General features: G+C 47.1%; 1 protein-coding gene and 1 long non-coding RNA gene across 10 annotated transcripts in view; one reads left to right on the top strand and one right to left on the bottom strand.

Moving 5' to 3' along the window:
• CCNE2 (cyclin E2) overlaps positions 1–18,485 on the top strand; it is a 651,763-nt gene that overhangs the window by 613,905 nt on the left and 19,373 nt on the right. The gene's annotated exons all lie outside the window — the stretch shown is intronic.
• The window catches only part of LOC127490736 (uncharacterized), a 28,013-nt gene that overhangs the window by 6,063 nt on the left and 3,465 nt on the right, over positions 1–18,485 (bottom strand). For 2 of the 6 annotated variants that reach the window (XR_016235825.1, XR_016235830.1), the window contains one exon: positions 16,955–18,462. This is a non-coding gene — a long non-coding RNA (uncharacterized LOC127490736). Of the gene's footprint in view, positions 1–1,837; positions 2,103–16,954; positions 18,463–18,485 lie in introns of those variants that run through there. The other 4 variants (XR_016235827.1, XR_016235829.1, XR_016235826.1 and 1 more) reach the window with 4 other exon arrangements.

Below are 18,485 nucleotides of genomic sequence, written 5' to 3'. Positions count from 1 at the left end.
CCATTTGGGGAGTGAACCAATGGATGGAAGACCTCTCTCTGCGTCCCTCTGCCTTTCAGATCAATAAATAAATCTTTGAAAACAATACTAGTGTATTTACAACACATGGGAGACTTGGATTGAATTCCTGGCTCTAGGCTTCAGCCTGATCCAGCTGTTGCTGCCATTTGGGAGAGTGAATCAGTGGATAAATTTTCTCTTTTTCTCTCTCTTCCTTTGCCTCGCCATCCCAAATCTTTGAAAATTTTTCTTTAAAAAGTTGTGGTGCAACAAGTTAAGCTAACACCTGCAAAATCCCATATTAGCCCCAGTTTGAATACAGGCAGCTCAATTTCTGATCCAGTTCTCTACTGATGCTCCTGGGAAGAGCAGTGGAAGATGGCCCAAGTGCATGGGCCCCTGCCACCCATATGGGAGACCTGGATGGAGTTCTGAGCTCCTGGCTTCAGCCTGGCCAGTGTGGCCATTTGGGGAGTGAATCACCAGATGCAAGATTTCTCTCTTTCCCCCCTCTCTATCTCTGCCTTTCAAATAAAATCTTGAAAAATAAAGGGGCTGGCACCGTGATAGAGCAGGTAAAGCTAAGGCCTGCAACACTGGCCATCCCACATGGACACCCATTCAAGCCCTGGCTGCGCCACTTCCAATCTAGCTCCCTGCTAACACACCTGGGGAAGCAGCAGAAGACAGCTGAAGTCCTTGGGCCCCTGCACCCATGTGGGAAACCGAATGAAGCTTGCTCCCTGGCTTTGGCTGGGCCCAGTTCCCCCATTTTGGCCATTTGGGGAGTGAACCAGTGGGTGGAAGACCTCTGTCTCTCCCTAACTCTTTCAAACAAATAAATATTTTTAAAAATTTTAAAGAGCTAATGGCATATTTTTTAAAAAATTATATGAAAAATGAATTAATTTCTCCCAATAATTCGGCATCATTATTATGAAGAACCATTTTATTTATTGTGAGAAGAGTGTGGCCCAAGACTAACTGGCTCCCTAAGTTTTTGCCCTAAAACTTATTTGAGAGGCAGAAAGAGCTTCCATCTGCTGATTCACTCCCCAAATGCGTATGATGTTCAGGGCTGTGCCAAGCCAAAGCTGGGAATTCAATTCAGGTCCCCCACATGTGTGACAGGGTCCCAACTACTTGAGCCATAATCCACTGCCCCCAAGGCATGCACTAGCAGGAAGGTAGAACTGGGAGTAGAACCAGGACTCAAAGCCAGACACCTGGCTACGGGATGTAGACATCCCAACCATACAGCAAATGCCTGTCCCTGCTTCCTGTTCTTAGAAGCATCCTGTGAGTTGTCTAACACGGGCATAAGAGATCGAGCAAGAACGTGAACTCTAGGCATCTGGGCATCTGTTTAGACGTTGTTCCTTCCTTCCTGCTCTCAGCTGCGTTACTAATAACCAAGGTACCAGGTAACATCCGGAGGGCCAATGCACCATTGTATATTTTGTTTTAATAAGTATTAAGACGGGAAACAGAGATCATCTCCTGAATATTTTTTTTCCAGAGGGAGGTTAATTCACATTTTTGGTAGGTCAAGGCCAAGTTGAGAACATCAGGAGAACACATACCAGTTGTAGGGCTAATGCATTTTGCATGTGTTTGAGTATTCTACTCCAAATTCTGTATGTAGAAGGAAAAACAGACAGACAGGAATCACAATGTGTTCCATACTCTGTGTTCTTTATTTCCCTTGGTTGAACGCTATGAGGTGGATATCCTTCCCCTTTGATAGATGACGCCTGAGATGAAGTCAGTTACCAAAACACTCGCAATCTTTAAATTATGCAAACTAGATTGTGGCTCATCTATATAAAACCCATTCTTTCAATTTCACACTACATTTTTATTTTTTTTTATTATTTTTTAAAGTAGAAGTTTTTTTCTTTTTCCAAAGACTTATTTATTTACTTGAAAGTCAGAGTTACAGAGAGAAGGAGGGGCAGAGAGAAGTCTTCCATCTGCTGGCTCACTCCCCAGTTGGCCCCAACGGCCAGAGCTGTGCTGGTCAGAAGACAGGAGCCAGGAGCTTCTTCCAGGTCTCCCACACAGGTGCAGGGGTCCAAGGACTTGGGCCATCTTCTGCTTTCCTAGGCCATAGCAGAGAGCTGGATCAGAAGTGGAGCAGCCAGGAATCAAATCAATGCCCATATGGCATGCTGGCACTGCAGGCGGTGGCTTTACCTGCTATGCCACAGCACTGGCCCATCACGATATCTTTTTAAAAATTCACAGTACAGTTTTTACTTGCTGTAATCACATAGACACCTCAGTGCTTCTTTCCCCATCCTAATTCTAGCCTCAAGGGAACAAATGTTAATGGCAGAGGTGATATTTTGCTACCACTTTTTCCAAACTCAGAGAATTACGTCTTGGGACTGGTGTTGTGGTGCAGTGAGTTAATCTACCATCTGCAACTTTGGCACCCCATATGAGCACCAGTTCAAGTCTCAGCTACTCCACATCTGAGCCAGCTCCCGGCTAATGGACCTGGGAAGGCAGCAGAAGATGGTCCAAGGACTTGAGCTGCTGCTACCTGTTTACAAGACCAGGCTCCTGTCTTTGGCCTAGCCTAGCCCTGGCCATTGCAGCCATTTGGGGAGTGAGTCAGTGCACAGCAGATTCTCTGTAATTCTGCCTTTCAAATAGAATCTTTAAAAAAAATTATGTCTGTATATTTATAAAAATTTACTGGTTCCCCCCCCCCAAAGACCATTCCACTAATAGTAATCTGAATGATTAACTTGTGAATATATCATAGGACAGCTCTTCAAATCCACACAGGTAATCTTAACTCATTTTTTAAAAAGATTTATTTTATTTATTTCAAAGATAGAGTTACAGAGAGAGGTAGAGACAGAGAGAAGGGTCTTCCACCTGCTGGGTCACTCTCCAAATGGCCACAATGCCTGGAACTGACCCAATCCAAAGCCAGGAGCCAGGAGCTTCTTCCAGGTTTCCCATGTGGGTGCAGGGGCCCAAGGACTTGGGCCATCCTCTGCTGCTTTCCTAAGTGCATTAGCAGGGAGCTAGATTGGAAGTGGAGCACCTGGGACTTGAAGCAGTACCCATTTGGGATGCTGGCGCTGTAGGCTGGGGCTTTAACCAGCTGTGCCACAGTGCCAGCCCCCCCAACTTATTCTTTTAAAGATAATCATATTCTTTACATTACAGATGACACTGTTTAACACTGCTGTGGCCCAGGAAGGCAGTGGATGATGGCCCAGGTGCTTGGGCCCTGCACCCGCATGGGAGACCAGGGGGAAGCACCTGGCTCCTGGCTTCGGATCGGCGCAGTGCGCTGGCAGTAGCAGCCATCTGGGGGGTGAACCAACGGAAGGAAGACCTTTCTCTCTGTCTCTCTCTCTCACTGTCTAACTTTGCCAGTCAAAAACAAACAAAACCACAAAATTGTCTAGGTTTTTGGTAGTACACATTAAAGCTCCAGTGAATTTTCTTCAGCATATAGCCTTACAAACTGGAGCTTGATTTGCGTGGGCTGAGGGAACAAAATTGACAGTGTGATCTCTGCTTTTTGCATCGCTCACATTCACAGCAGCAACAGCTGAGTATTCATTTCCTCACCTTCTTGCTGGCACGAAGTATCAGCAGGCTTTTTTTTTTTTTGCTATGTGATAGCTTTAAAAAGTTTACTTCTATGGGTAAATTTTAGGTGTATGCTTTTCCTGTTGTCAGGTTTTTGACTCAAAAGAAAATGAGATGTAAGGACAAACAATGGCATCTCTCTTCCTCGCAGGCCTGGGAAACTCATTACTACTGGACAGAAAGCAAGTTACATCAGATCCTGTGTGCTGTGAACTCCCAGTTAGCAGGTATGGGGTTTACACTAGGAGGAAAAAAAAAAAAAAAAAAAAAGAGAGAAAACTGGGCTCTGCCTTATTAACGGTTCAAGAGTGGGATGAAAAATAAAAACCGTAAATAAATGGAGAGTGAATTGGGGTGATTACTTTATTAACTTTGTTTTTAAAAACAGACTTATTTATTTGAAAGGCAGGGTGACAGGGAGGGAGGGAGGGAGACAGAGATCTTCCATCACCTAGTTCATTCCCCTAAATGCCCACAACAGCTAAGGCTGGGCCAGGCTAAAGTCAGGAGATGAGAACTCTATCCGGGTATCCCAAATGGGTGTCAACGGCCCAAGCACTTGAGCTATTACCTGCTACATAAGAAGGAAGCTGGATCAGAAGTGGAGTAGCAGAGCCTCAGACCCGCACTCCAACATGGGATGCAGGAATCCCAAGCGGTGGCAACCCATTGCTCCACAATGACTGCCCCTTCATTAACTTTCAAACTCAAGAGCATTTATCAAGCTGTCTATAGAGGAGAGAGTAGGGAACCCTGGCCAGATACCCCTCCCCCTTACCTGCAAGGTAAGAAGCAGCACAAATGGATGACAGAAATAGAAACTGAGCTTCCTTCCATGAGGGCCACATTCCTGTCATACAGGGCCCGGCTTTAGGGGCCTCTGATGCACCCATAGCTTAGGGCAGCCGGTCTGCCAAACTTAACCCCTTCTCTCACACTGAGCATGATTAAGTGACAAACCACATCAGTGTGACTGCTGCCTAAGTTGGATGGATATCTCTGGGGACAACCTGTGAAACTTAGAACCTTATTTTTCCTCTTTTGAAAAATGAGGACAGGGTTTGGAATTTGCACTAAGACCACTTCCAATTCTAAGATTCTATAATGTTGACAGTTCTCCGAGTTTTATATGAATTGGTATCCATGAAAAAGTGGAAAGATCATAAGATCTGGTGCCAGGCTTTGGGTTCAAGTCCCCACCTGCAGGCTTTGTAATCTCAGACAAGCCTTCCTCTCTGCTGAGCCACTGCTCACTCCTCCAAGCAGCTTTAGGGGCTGTTGCAATACTCAGTGGGCAGGCATTTGTGAGTGCTTATAAATTCCACAGGGGTTAAATCTAGTACAGTTTAGTTCTTACTAAACCTGAGCTGCTAATTTCCATTGCTTTGCTCAATTAAAACTTTACTAATCAAATATTAAATCATTCATTCCATAAATATTTCCAGGTGTCTCCTGTTTTGGGCACTAGAGATACCTTTCATAAGACATTGCAGGTCCCTGACATGGGACTTGGACTTGAAAAGATCCTTTTAACACCTGTATCAGATATGGAAATCTGGACATACACAAATTTTAGCAGGGTACATAAAAGGCAAATAAGCTGCATCCACCACAGTAGGGCTATGAATCCAGCAACTGTAGAGTACCTACCACAGCCCCAGGAGGAGGGGCCAGGCACTGTTGTAGGTACTGGAGGTTCAGCAGTAGACAGACAGACCACGTTCCTGGCCTTCTGGGGCTTACATTTTCCCAGAAAGGTTGCACCAGCCAGACTATCCCTAAGTAAATAGGGGAGACCCAGGGGGAAATACCGAGGCCAGTGGAGGGTTCTGAGACACAGTGCTGAACACAGTGCTCCCAGCCTCTTTTCCCAGTCATGCTGTTTCCCCTTTGCAGAACTGGAGGCACGGTGCACTCTGATTTGCTCACCTTGTTTCCTCAGTCCCATTACCAACACTTGGCTTGGAAAGGTTAATAGCTTTTACCAGGCAGCAAGAAATTGAAGCTTATGGGAAAATCACAGCTTTGGTCAATTCTTATGGCTTAGATTTCCAAACAGCGTTCTGGCCTTCAGGAGAAGTACAATTCAGCCGTACCTGTTCCTCAGGTCTTTTTCCCTTTTTTTTTTTTTTTTTTTTCCAATTTAAAAGGCAGAGCATAGCAGATCTTCCATCCACTGGTTCACTCCTCAAATGGCTGCAACAGCCAGGTCTGAGCCAGGCCAAAGTCAGGCGCCTGCAACTCCATCTGGGTCTCCCTCATGGGTGGCAGGGGCCCATGCACTCAGTTCATCTTCTCCTGTCTTCCCAGGCACATCAGCGGGAAGCTGGATGCGAAGGGGAACAGCCAGGACTCGAGCTGGTGCTTCCATACAGTACGCTGGCTTTGCCAGCAGCAACTTAACCTGCTGCACCACAACGCAGGCCCTTCCTCAGGTCCTTTCAATTCACCACGTGTCTCAGGCAGCAAAAGAACTCCTGCGACCAATCATGTTCTACCAGCCTCTAACGACCCCTTAGGCCTTCGGTTGTGTGTTCACCAACTCAGACACTAAAATCCTGGGCTAGGTCTTTGCTTTCTGGCATTTGCAGCCGCATTGAAGAGAAATGCAACCAACTCTAATTTAAGGCAGGATGAACAGACAGCACCTGATTAAATGCGATCTGGGGACTCCAAGGAGGACACCACTTCTGGTGAAGGAGCGAGGGGAGGGAAGGATGCAAGCTCTTCAATACTGTGTCCTGCTGGGCATGCACGTGGCTACACTTTACATACGGAGGATCTGGCAGGCTAGTATCTGGAGTGACACGATGCATGTGGAAAGGCAGAAACCGTTCCAGTGAAACTTTTTTTAAAAGATGTATTTATGGAGCAGAAGTTGTGGCATAGTGGGTAAAGCCACCGCCTGCAGTACCGGCATCCCATATAGGCGCTGGTTCAAGTTCCAGCTGCACCACTTCCGATCCAACTCTCTGCTATGGCCTGAGAAAGCAGTAGACAATGGCCCAAGTACTTGGACCCCTGCACCAGTGTGGGAGACCCGGAAGAAGCTCCTGGCTTCGAATCGGCCCAGCTCCAGCTGTTGTGGCCATTTGGGGAGTGAACCAGCGGATGGAAGATCTTTCTCTCTCTGCCTCTCTGTAACTCTGCCTTTCAAATAAATACATTATATATATATATATATATATATATATATATATATATATATATATTTGAAAGACAGATTTCCCATCCATTGACTTACTCCCCAAACAGCAACAACTGGGGCTGGGTCAGGCCAAATCCAGGAGTCTGGAACTCCATCTGGGTCTCCCACATGGGTGGCAGAGACCCAGTAACTGGTCATTTTCTGCTGCTTTCCCTGGTGCATTAGTAGGGAGACAGATTGGAAGTGGAGCAGCTGAGACTCAATTGGTGCCCATATGGGATGCTGGCATTGAAGCCAGCAGCTTAACCTGCTGTGCCACACCACCAGTCCCCCAGTGAAACTTTTATTTACTGCCTAACACTGTCCAGGAATGCTAGGAAATGGACACACAGTTTTCAGTGGGAAATACAAATGAGTAAACAATTACACGGGGTTGGCACTATGGCACAGCAGGTTAAAGCCCTGGCCTGAAGTGCCAGCATCCCATATGGGTGCCAGTTCTAATCCTGGCTGCTCCTCTTCCGATCCAGCTCTCTGCTATGGCCTTTGATAGCAGCAGATGCTGGCCTAAGTCCTTGGGTCCCTGCACCCACGTGGGAGACCCGGAAGAAGCTCCTCGCTCCTGGCTTTGGATCGGGGCAGCCGGCCATTGTGGCCATCTGGGGAGTGAACCAGGAAGACCTCTTTCTCTGTCTCTACCTCTCTAACTCATGTATGTACTACAATAGATAAAAGCATATTCTTTCAGGTACATGTGACAAAACCAACTCAAAGTAACCTAAGCTAAAATGTGATGAACTGGCTTATGTCACTAGCAACTGCAAGGTGGAGCCAGGACTTAACTCACTGTGCCACAATGCCAGCCCTAGATGCGGGTGTCTTAACTGCTGGGCTAAACACCTGCCCCAGCCGTATTCTTTATTTTTAAAAGATTTATTTATTTGAAAGGCAGAGAGGTAGAGACAGATCTTCCATGAGCTGGCTCATTTCCTAAATGCCCAGGGTTGGATCAGGCCAAAGCCAGGAGCCTGGAACTCACCTGTGTCTCCACCTTTGAGTAACAGGCCCAAGCACTTGGGCCACCATCTGTTGCCTTCCCAGCTGCATTAGTAGGGAGTAGACCCAGAAGCAGGGTATGCTTTAATGTTGCAGATATGGTGTTCCTCCAGATCAACGTGCTCTGCCACAGGGACCCAGAGACGGGGGCAGACCTCTCAGCTAGCTGTAGTGGAGGGAAGATTCAGGAAGGACTTCAGCCATTGCTTCTCTCAAACAACGGCTGTTGCCACGGGAAGGGGAACCACAGTCACCAGCTGGGCTTGCATATACTCGCAGCCTATCAGTGGGCAGCGGGTTAGGCTCTGTCCAGAGGTATGTGTGTTAGGGGCTTAAGAGAGACATACATGCTGCATCACCAAACACAAGAGCTGCTGTGAACAGGTGCACACTACAGTCAGGCAAATGGCAGGACTGTGCAAGATGAGTCCTGGGATGGTGTGCACCTTAGTTCAGCTGGAGCAGCAGTCATAGCTGAGAGCTCAGAGACAGCCCACAGGGACACAGGGTCAGGCTCCGGAAGGCCTTTAATGCCTGCTGTGGGCAGCCCGACCAGCCCATCAGAAGCAAAGTGATGCCGGCACCGCGGCTCACTAGGCTAATCCTCCGCCTTGCGGCGCCGGCACACCGGGTTCTAGTCCCGGTCGGGGCGCCGGATTCTGTCCCTGTTGCCCCTCTTCCAGGCCAGCTCTCTGCTGTGGCCGGGGAGTACAGTGGAGGATGGCCCAAGTGCTTGGGCCCTGCACCCCATGGGAGACCAGGATAAGTACCTGGCTCCTGCCATCGGATCAGCACGGTGCGCCGGCCGCAGCGCGCCGGCCGCAGCAGCCATCGGAGGGTGAACCAACGGCAAAGGAAGACCTTTCTCTCTGTCTCTCTCTCTCACTGTCGACTCTGCCTGTCAAAAAAAAAAAAGCAAAGTGACAGCATTGTTCACAGTCTTTCCACAGCTCCTGGAAGCCACACAGGGTCACAGGAATGAAGGTGGGAAATGCCTGCCAACTGCTACTTCTGTGAAACAAGGCTGTTCCCCGGTTTCATGTGTTGGGCAGGGTCACCACCCCAGAGGCAGTGCAATGGGCAGGTGCTCCCAGCCAATGGCAGGACTGCACAGGAGCCCCGCAGAAATTCAACCAGGGAGGAAAGCAGGCACCCAGAGTGGGAGCTGCTGTGAATAAGGAAGAGGGCAGGAACACAGGGAGAGGGAGCAAGAGATCGGGTAGGCAACAGGACTCACAGGCACCTGAGCCATTTTAGCCGAGAGGGACCCCGGGACACTGGGCAAGCGCTGGGAGCCCTTGCAGCCCAGCTGTGACCCAGAGGCTGGAGGAGGCCTAGCTGCATGGGGCACTGTGTCAAGATCAAGTTTCCACCCTGTAGTAACAGAGGAGGGAGCCCTTGATCTGAGAACTGAGGAAAGCTACCTCCCCTCGCTCCCATCACAGGGCTCTCTTGCTCATTGTGGGTTTTGAAAAACCCAGTTCATCCAAAAATAAATGATAAAAAGTTGGAACTCAAACACACACCCCCTAAGAAAGACATCCATAAAAGTCACTACCAGGAAGAAACCTGAAAAAGAACGAAACTCTGCAGACAGGAAACCCACCAGAGAAATGCTGCCATAAAGCAGGAGATTCTAACCCAATCTTCTATTATGAATGTTTTTCAATGTCATGAGGAAATGGCAGCTATGCAGGAAGATGACAAAGCAGAAGCAGAGGAGGCAAGGAAGGGCTGGGCAGGCAACCGGAGGGGTCTGGGCAGCTGAGGACACAAAACAGGAACCGGTGCACTCAGAGAGGACATGGAAACAAGTCTAAAGGCACCTCAGAAATGACACCAAGCTCCCACACACAGGGGAGAAGAGGAAAGGCTGTAAGGGACAGATGACATAAAGAACAGAGAAGTGAAGATAAAATATAAATTTTTTAAAACTATGAGACAAGGAGTGATAAAGACAGGCAAATGAAATCATGCAAATATAGTTAGAGTCCCTGAAGAAAAAACAATGAAACTGAATATATTTTTAAAGATTTTATTTGCTTACTTGAAAGTCAGAGTTAGAGAGAGGCAGAGGCAGAGAGAAAGGTCTTCTATCCACTGGCTCACTCCCCAGATGGCCACAACAGCCGGAGCTGCACCAATCCAAAGCCAGGAGACAGGAGCAGGAGCTTCTTATGGGTCTCCCATGCAGGTGCAGGGGCCCAAGGACCTGGGCCATCTTCTACTGCTTTCCCAGGCCATAGCAGAGAGCTGGATTGGAAGTGGAACAGCCAGGACTTGAATCAGTGCCCATATGGAATGCCAGCACTGCAGGCAGCAGCCTTACCTGCTACGCCACAGCGCTGGTCCTAAAACTGAATATTTTAAATATGATTCCATTAAAAAAAAAATACAGAGAGGGGGGTTGGATCTTCCACCTGCTGGTTTACTCCCCAAATGACAATGGCCAGGACTGGGCCAGGCTGAAGCCAGGAGCCAAGAACTTTCCCTGGGTCTCCCACGTGGATGCGGGGGCCCAAGCACCACAGCATCCTATGCTGCCCTCCCAGCTGCATCAGCAGGGAGCTGAATGGGAAATGGAGCAGCCTTACAGGATGCTGGCACTGCACGTGGAGGCTTGACCTTCTATGCCGCACTGCCGGCCTGAGTTCACTTTTTTAAAAGATATATTTATTTATTTGAAAGGCACAGTGACAAAGAGAGGGAGAAATAGAGATCTTCCATCTGCTGGTTCACTTCTCAAATGGCCACAACAGCCAGAGTTCCACTCAGGTCTCCTACATGGGTGGCAGGGGAACAAGCAGTTGGGTCATTATCTTTCTGCTTCTCCAATTGCATGAGCAGGGAGCTGCATCAGAAGTACAGCAGCCAGAACTTAAACCAGCTCTGCTAAGGGATGCTGACATTGCAAGTAGAAACTTAATCCACTGTACCACAATGTTCCCCAGAGTGTGGTTCCGTTTCCAGCATGGTTTAGAACTGGGAAGGGAAACGGTGTGGGGGCCGGTGCTGTGGTGTAGCAGGTAAAGCTGCTACCTGTAGTAACAGCACCCCATATGGGCACCTGTTCAAGTCCCGGCTGCTCCACGTCCAATCCAGCTCTCTGCTATGGCCTGGGAAAGCAGTAGATTGGGCCCCTGTACCTGTGTGGGAGACCCGGAAGAAGCTCCTGGCTCTGGCCATTGCAGCCAACTGGGGGAGTGAACCATTGAATGGAAGACCTCTCTCTCTCTGCCTCTCCTCTCTGTGTAACTCTGATTTTCAAATAAATAAGTCTTAAAAAAAAAAAAAAAAAAAAGTGTGGCTCTCAGACCAAGACTTGGTAACTAAGAGAACAGAACCAAACAGAGGTCAAAGGTGTTCCTTGTCTGCAGCAACCACCTCCAGTCTCTTAACAGCTTTCTGAGCTGTGGTAGCACTGACCAGGAGGCACAGCGGTGGGAGAGAACAGTGGTGCCATTCGCATCCTGGGCCAGTCCAGCCTCAGTAGCCCACAGGAGAGGGGCAGGGGAGAATGAGTAAGTCAGTCAGGAGACGCTCCTTAGAAACCAACAAGGGACTGGCAGTTGGCCCAGCAATTAAGACACCCATGCCTGTGTCCCACATAGGAGTGCACGAGTTTGATGCCCGGCTCTCCTCCTAACTCAGCTTCCTGCTAATGTACACCCTGGAAAACAGCTGGTGATGGCTCAAGTGGTGGGGTCCTTGCCACCAACATGGGAGACTTGGATTGACTTCCTGGCTCCCAGCTTCTCCAGACATGCAGGCATTTGGGGACTACACCAGCAGATAGGAGATCTCTGTCACTTGTCTCTGCCTCTCAAAAAAGTTTTTTTTTAAAGTCAGCAACCAGAAAACCGAAAAGCATAAAGATTAACATTTGTAATGGAACATGTATCCACCACTCAGATTTTCATGTAACCTTAACATTTTACTGAGTTTGCTTCAGATGTTCTCAAGGAAATAGAATTTGACAGGGGGCCGAAGACCATTAGGAGCCCCTGTGATGCCGTTCATTACTCCCAGCAGGTACTGTAATCCAGGATGTCTGTGAGGCAGACTTTATGTTACTATGTACCCATATTCACATGTAATGTTTGTTTCACTTTTTTTAAGTTTTATATAAATGGTAACATACTGGATGTTTCCATCTACAATGTGCTTTTGTCTTTTTGCAAACATGTTTCTGAAGTCAGCCCTGGGGATAAGATTGTATCTACCTCATCTGAACTATGCCACAGAACTGCACAGCACGACTATAGCACAATGTATCCACCCGTCCTTTTTGTCTATGTACCTTTGGAAAGAGGTCTGATAGTTTTGTAGTTTTTTTATTTTTTATTTAAAGATTTATTTATTTATTCGAAAGAGTTACACAGAGAGAGGAGAGGCAGAGAGAGAGAGAGAGAGAGAGAGAGAGAGAGAGGTCTTCCGTCCGATGGTTCACTCCCCAGTTGGCTGCAATGGCCAGAGCTGTGCCAATCTGAAGCCAGAAGCCAGGAGCTTCTTTCAGGTCTCCCATGAGGGTGCAGTGGCCCAAGGATTTGGGCCATCTTCTACTGTTTTCTCAGGCCAAGGCAGAGAGCTGGATCGGAAGAGGAGCAACCGGAACTTGAATCGGTGCCCATATGGGATGCCGGCACTTCAGGCCAGGGCATTAACCTGCTGCACCACAGTGCCGGCCCCTGTAGTTTGTTTTTTTTTTTTTTTTTTACAGGCAGAGTGGACAGTGAGAGAGAGAGAGAGAAAGGTCTTCCTTTTGCCATTGGTTCACCCTCCAATGGCCGCCGCGGCCGGTGTGCTGCGGTCGGCGCACCGCGCTGATCCGAAGCCAGGAGCCAGGTACTTCTCCTGGTCTCCCATGGGGTGCAGGGCCCAAGCACTTGGGCCATCCTCCACTGCACTCCCTGGCCATAGCAGAGAGCTGGCCTGGAAGAGGGGCAACAGGGACAGAATCCGGCGCCCCGACCGGGACTAGAACCCGGTGTGCCGGCGCTGCAAGGCAGAGGATTAGCCTAGTGAGCCGCGGCGCCGGCCCCTGTAGATTATTTTAAAATAAAATTAAAACATACACTTACTCCGTGACTCTGAAGTTCTACTAGAAAGAAATGAATACATACGTCCACAAAAAGATTTTGTGGCTGTATAAAAATGTTCACCAGGAAACAGGTATTTACTGGTTAAGATGCCTGCAGCCCATAGCTGAGTGCTTGGGTTCAATTCTTGGCCCAAACTCTTGACTATAGTTTCCTGCTAATAATACACACCCTGAGAGGTAGTGGTGATGGCTCAAGTAATTGCATTCCTGCCACCCATGTAGGAGACTCAGACTGAATGAATTCCTGTCTCCTGGCATTGGCCCTGGCCTAGCCTTGGCTGTTTCAGGCATCTGTGGAGAGTTAACCAGCAGATGGGAGCTTCATCTCTCAGATAAATTAATTATAATTTGACAAAAGTTTTTGCTACACAAGTCTGTCTATTAAGAGTACATACTTAAGATTCATACCTCGAAGTAAATTTTGCCTCAAAAGAAAAAACTAAAGAAATATTAAACTGTTGTAGGAAGTTAACTGATATTTAAACAACGCGCCAAAAAATGAAATGGAATGAAGAGACTGATAGTGATGAAGGGTAGCAAAATGTTGATGGTGGAATTTAGGTGGTGGGTATGTGGTGTTCATTATAAAATCACCTCAACTCTGCTGAGCATTAAAATTTTTTATAATCCAGGAGATATTCTTTTTTTAACCTTTTATTTAATAAATATAAATTTCAAAAGTACAACTTTTGGATTATAGCAGTTTTTCCCCCCATAACCTCCCTCCCACCCACAAACCATCCCATCTTCTACTCCCTCTCCCATCCCATTCTTCATTAAGATTCATTTTTAATTATCATTATATACAGAAGATCAATTTAGTAATACTAAGTAAAGATTTCAACAGATTGCACCCAGACACACAAAGTATAAAGTACTGTTTGAATACTAGTTTTACTGTTCACTCACATAGTACAACACATTAAGGACATAGATCCCACATGGGGAGGAAGTGCACAGTGACTCCTGTTGTTGATATAACAATTGACACCCTTATTTATGACGTCAGTAATCACCCGAGGCTCTTGTCATGAGTTGCCAAAGCTATGGAAGCCTCTTGAGTCCACAAACTCCGATCTTATTTAGACAAGGCCATAATCAAAGTAGACACTCTCTCCCCCTTCAGAGAAAGGTACCTCCTTCTTTGATGGCCCGTTCTTTCCGCTGGGATCTCACTCACAGAGATATTTCATTTAGGTCATTTTTTCCCCCACAGTGCCTTGGTTTTCCATGCCTGAGAAACTCTCATGGGCCTTTTAGTCAGATCCAAATGCCTTAAGGGCTGATTCTGAGACTAGAGTGCTGTTTAGGACATCTGCCATTCTGCTGTGTATCCCGCTTCCCATGTTGGATCTTTCTCTCCTTTTTAATTCTATCAGTTAGTGTTAGCAAACACTAGTCTTGTTCATGTGATCCTTTTGACACTTAATCCTATCTCAGGAGATATTCTTTAACAACCGGTCAAAAACCAACTCTTGATTTTAACTCTGCCATAGAGCTGCTCCTCCCAGCAAACCACAGCCAATCAGTGGTAGCTCTCTGCCTGGTCTCATCATCTCAAGTCAGCTCCCACCCTGTTCCCTGTCCTCATCACCATCACTTTGGGATTATAATACTGTCCTACCTGGCTTTCTGCTTCAACTCCCTCCTGCAGCAGCCAGCCAGATCCTTCTATGATTTCCTCTTGTGGCAACTCCTCCTCTGCCACCACCGCCATAGGCACCGCCTTGGTGGTGGTGTCCTCAGGACTGGCTGCTGCCCTGCCTGGAATGTTCTTCCCTCACTCCTGCATGGCTTGCACTCACTTCACAGTTCTCTGCTAGATGTCACACAGGAGAGGTCTACCCGGAACATTCAGCCAATGGCGCGTCCCCACTGCACCCCTTGCCCTGCTTTTATTTTTCCTCAGTTATTTTATTTTTCCTTAGTTCTCATCTGACATGGTTACTTGTCACATTTTTTAAAGATTTATTTTATTTAGTTGAGTTACAGAGAGTTAAGATTTCTAAAAAAAAAAAAAAAAAAAACGCTTGAGGGGCCTGCCCTGTGGCACAGCAGGTAAAGCCGCTGCCTGCAGTGCCAGCATCCCATGTGGGCACCAGTTCAAGTCCTGGCTGCTCCACTTCTGATTCAATTCTCTGCTATGGCCTGGGAAAGCAGTAGAAGATGGTACAAGTCCTTGGGCCCCTGCACCCGTCGGGGAGAACCGGAAGAAGCTTCTGGCTTCAGATCAAGCCAGCTCTGGCTGTTGCGCCATTTGAGGAGTGAACCAGTGAATGGAAGACCTCTTTCTCTCTAATTCTCTGCCCTTCCAATAAATAAATCTTTTTAAAAATTTATTTGAAAGGCAGTTATAGAATGAGCCAGAAATCTTCCATATGCTGGTTCACGGTACACTCCCCAAATGGCCTCATTGGCTGGGGCTGGGCTAGGCAGAAGCCAGAAGCTTCATCTGGATCTCCCACAAGGGTGGCAGGGGCCCAAGCACTTGAGCCTCCTCTGCTGCTTTCCCAGGCACATCAACAGGGATCTGGATTGGAAGCGGTGTAGCTAAGACTTGAATGGTGCTGTTGTAGGCGGCGGCTTAACCCTCTGCCCCACAGTGCTGGCCCTCAGAAGGTTTTTTATTATTTTTAAATATTTATTTATTTGAGAGGCAGAGTTACAGTGAGAGGGAGACACAGAAAGGTCTTCCTTCCGTTGGTTCACTCTCCAAATGGCCACAATGGCCGGAGCTGCGCCAATCCGAAGCCAGGAGCCAGGAGCTTCTTCCAGGTCTCCCACGTGGGTGCAGGGGCCCAAGCACTTGGACCATCTTCTACTGCTTTGCCAGGCCACAGCAGAGAGCTGGACTGGAAGAGGAGCAGCCCTATATGGGATGCCGGTACTAGAGGCGAAGGATTAACCTATTGCTCCAAGGCGCCGGCCCCTCAGAAGAGTTTTAAGCAGAGTAACAGCATGGGAAGATCTATGCTATGGAAACAGAGCCCTGACACTACACTGGAAGGCAGACTGGAGGGTCAGTGTGTCACGAAAACGAGTTAGGAGGTCAATACGCTAAGGAGAGAATTAAGTCCTGAGCTAAGGCACAGGCAATAAAGATTCATTTGGATATGACTTGGAATCAGAAAAGGATGAATGGTGACAAACGGAGGCAGTATAGTACAGAGATGCTGGAGTCAGACTCCACAGGAATCTTGGGCAAATTATAGTCGTATTTCAGCTTTCTCGTGTGTAAAACAGGAATGCCAATAATAACTCCTGTCTCATGGTATTGGTGAAGGATTAAAGGAGCTACTACTATGCAGAAGTTTAGGGCTACACTGCGGCAGTTAAGAGTTCCTGCTGCTCTGCTTCTGATCCAGATCCCTGCTAATGAGCCTGGGAAGGCAGTGGAAGCCAAGTAGTTGGACCCCTGCCACCCATGTGGAAGACCTGGATGTGGGGGTGTTCCTGGCTCTCGGCTTTGGCCTGACCCAGCCCCAGCCATTGTGGCCATCTGAGGAATGAACCAGAGGATGGAAGATCTCTCTCTCCCTTTCCCTTTCTCCATAATGGTACCTTTCAAATAAATAAATCTTTCTCTTTTTTTTTTTTAATTCACAAGCTTTTATTGAAATTCTACTCCCGGGCAAGGTTCACCGGTCCCAACAGAGCAGGGCTGGGGAAGTCGCAATAAATCTTTCTTTAAAAAAAATTTTAGGATGCAGCTTAGCATATCTTACTCAGGAAACGTGAACTGATTTTGGAGTAGAGAATGAAAGGAATGACTAAGTTGATTACCAGGATTCCAGGCAACTGGATTTACAGTTCTCCATGTGTACTCTATTGACCTGTGGGAGTCCCAAAGACCCATTTAGATACAGCATGAAATCAAAACTATTTTATAGTAATTTACTAATAGAATTAATACATCTTTCCTTTTATCGTGCTAACATTTACTGTTGGATAAAGCTACTAGTACTTTGGCAGACATTAAGGCAGTGGCACTAAATTATTCTAAGAGTCATACTCTTCACTGCTAACCCTAGTTTTTTTTTTTTTTAAGATTTATTTATTTGTTTGAAAGAGTTACACACAGAGAAAAGGAGAGGCGGGGTGGGGGAGAGGGAGGGAGGGAGGGAGAGAAGTCTTCCATCCGACGGTTCACTCCCAAATTGGCCACAATGGCCAGAGCTGCACCAATCCAAAGCCAGGAGACAGGAGCTTCTTCTGGGTCTCCCACGTGGGTGCAGGGGCCCAAGGACTTGGGCCATATTCTACTCCTTTCTCAGGCCATAGCAGAGAGCTGGATTGGAAGTGGAGCAGCCAGGACTCGAACTGGTGCCCATATGGGATGCCAGCACTGCAGGCAGTGGCTTTATCCACTACGCCACAGCACCGGTCCCTAGTTTATTTATTTTTAAAAGATTCATTTATTTGAAAGGCAGAGTTACAGAGAGAGGGAGACACACACACACAGAGATCTTCCATCAGCTGGTTCATAAATGGCTGCAACAGCCAGGCCAAAGCCAGAAGCTTCTTCTCAATGGTAGGGGACCAAGCACTTGGGCCATCTCTTGCTGCTTTCCCAAGCCATTAGCGGAGAGCTGAATGGGCAGTGGCACAGCTGGGCATGAACGGCACCCATATGGGATGCCAGCATTGCAGATGGTGGCTTTACACACTACACCACAAGGCTACCCCTGCCACTCTCAGTTTGATTAAAAAAAAAAAAAAATGTTTGGGGCTGGCACTGTGGCATAGTGGGCTAAGCCTCTGCCTGCAGCACTGGCATGCCATATGGCACAGGTTCTAGTCCCGGCTGCTCCTCTTCCAATCCAGCTCTCTGCTATGGCCTAGAAAAGCAGTGGCAGATGGCCCAAGTGTGTGGGCCCCTGCACCTACATGTGAGACCCAGAAGAAGCTCCTGGCTCCTGGCTCCGGATCAGCTCATCTCTGGCCGTTGCAGCCATCTGGGGAGTGAACCAATGGATGGAAGACCTTTCTGTCTCTCTCTCTCTGTAACTCTGCCTCTCAAATAAATAAATAAAATCTTAGAAAAAAAAATAACAGTTTCACTTAAGAATGCTCTTGATGAGGCAATAAAAGGAATAGTTTAACTGGTAATCCATTACTAAAATTCATAGATTTTTTTTCCTTTTGATGTATTTTTGGATAAGCACAGAAGATAAGCAAATTTCATTAAGCGGGAAAAATGTTTTCTTATGTGAGAAATACAGATTATCATTAAGCATGATTCATTTTTATTTAGTTTCAAATAAGCTCCATGACAATAAAAATGTATTTAAAATACCATGATCAAAGACTTGAACAATCTGAGTGATAAGATAAACTATTATTGAATTGATTCAAATTATAGATTATGAATGCATACGGACATAAATAAATGAATAAGCTAATAAGTGGGGAAGAAGAGACAAATCTCCAATTCAGAAGAAATCAAATAACAGATACTTCACCCTGATGGAGGGTAAGCATAACTCCCTTCTTGTTAGCTGTGGGCTGCATGTACTGACCTCCTTCCAGACAGCACAGCCTGAAAACCAAGGCAATAAAGTA

This window comes from Oryctolagus cuniculus, chromosome 6 (genome assembly GCF_051225735.1).
Source record: "Oryctolagus cuniculus isolate XC-2025 breed Fujian yellow rabbit chromosome 6, ASM5122573v1, whole genome shotgun sequence".
Taxonomy (NCBI): Eukaryota; Metazoa; Chordata; class Mammalia; order Lagomorpha; family Leporidae; genus Oryctolagus; species Oryctolagus cuniculus.
Note: the sequence above shows the minus strand (reverse complement) of the source record. Positions and strands in the feature narration are given on the sequence as shown.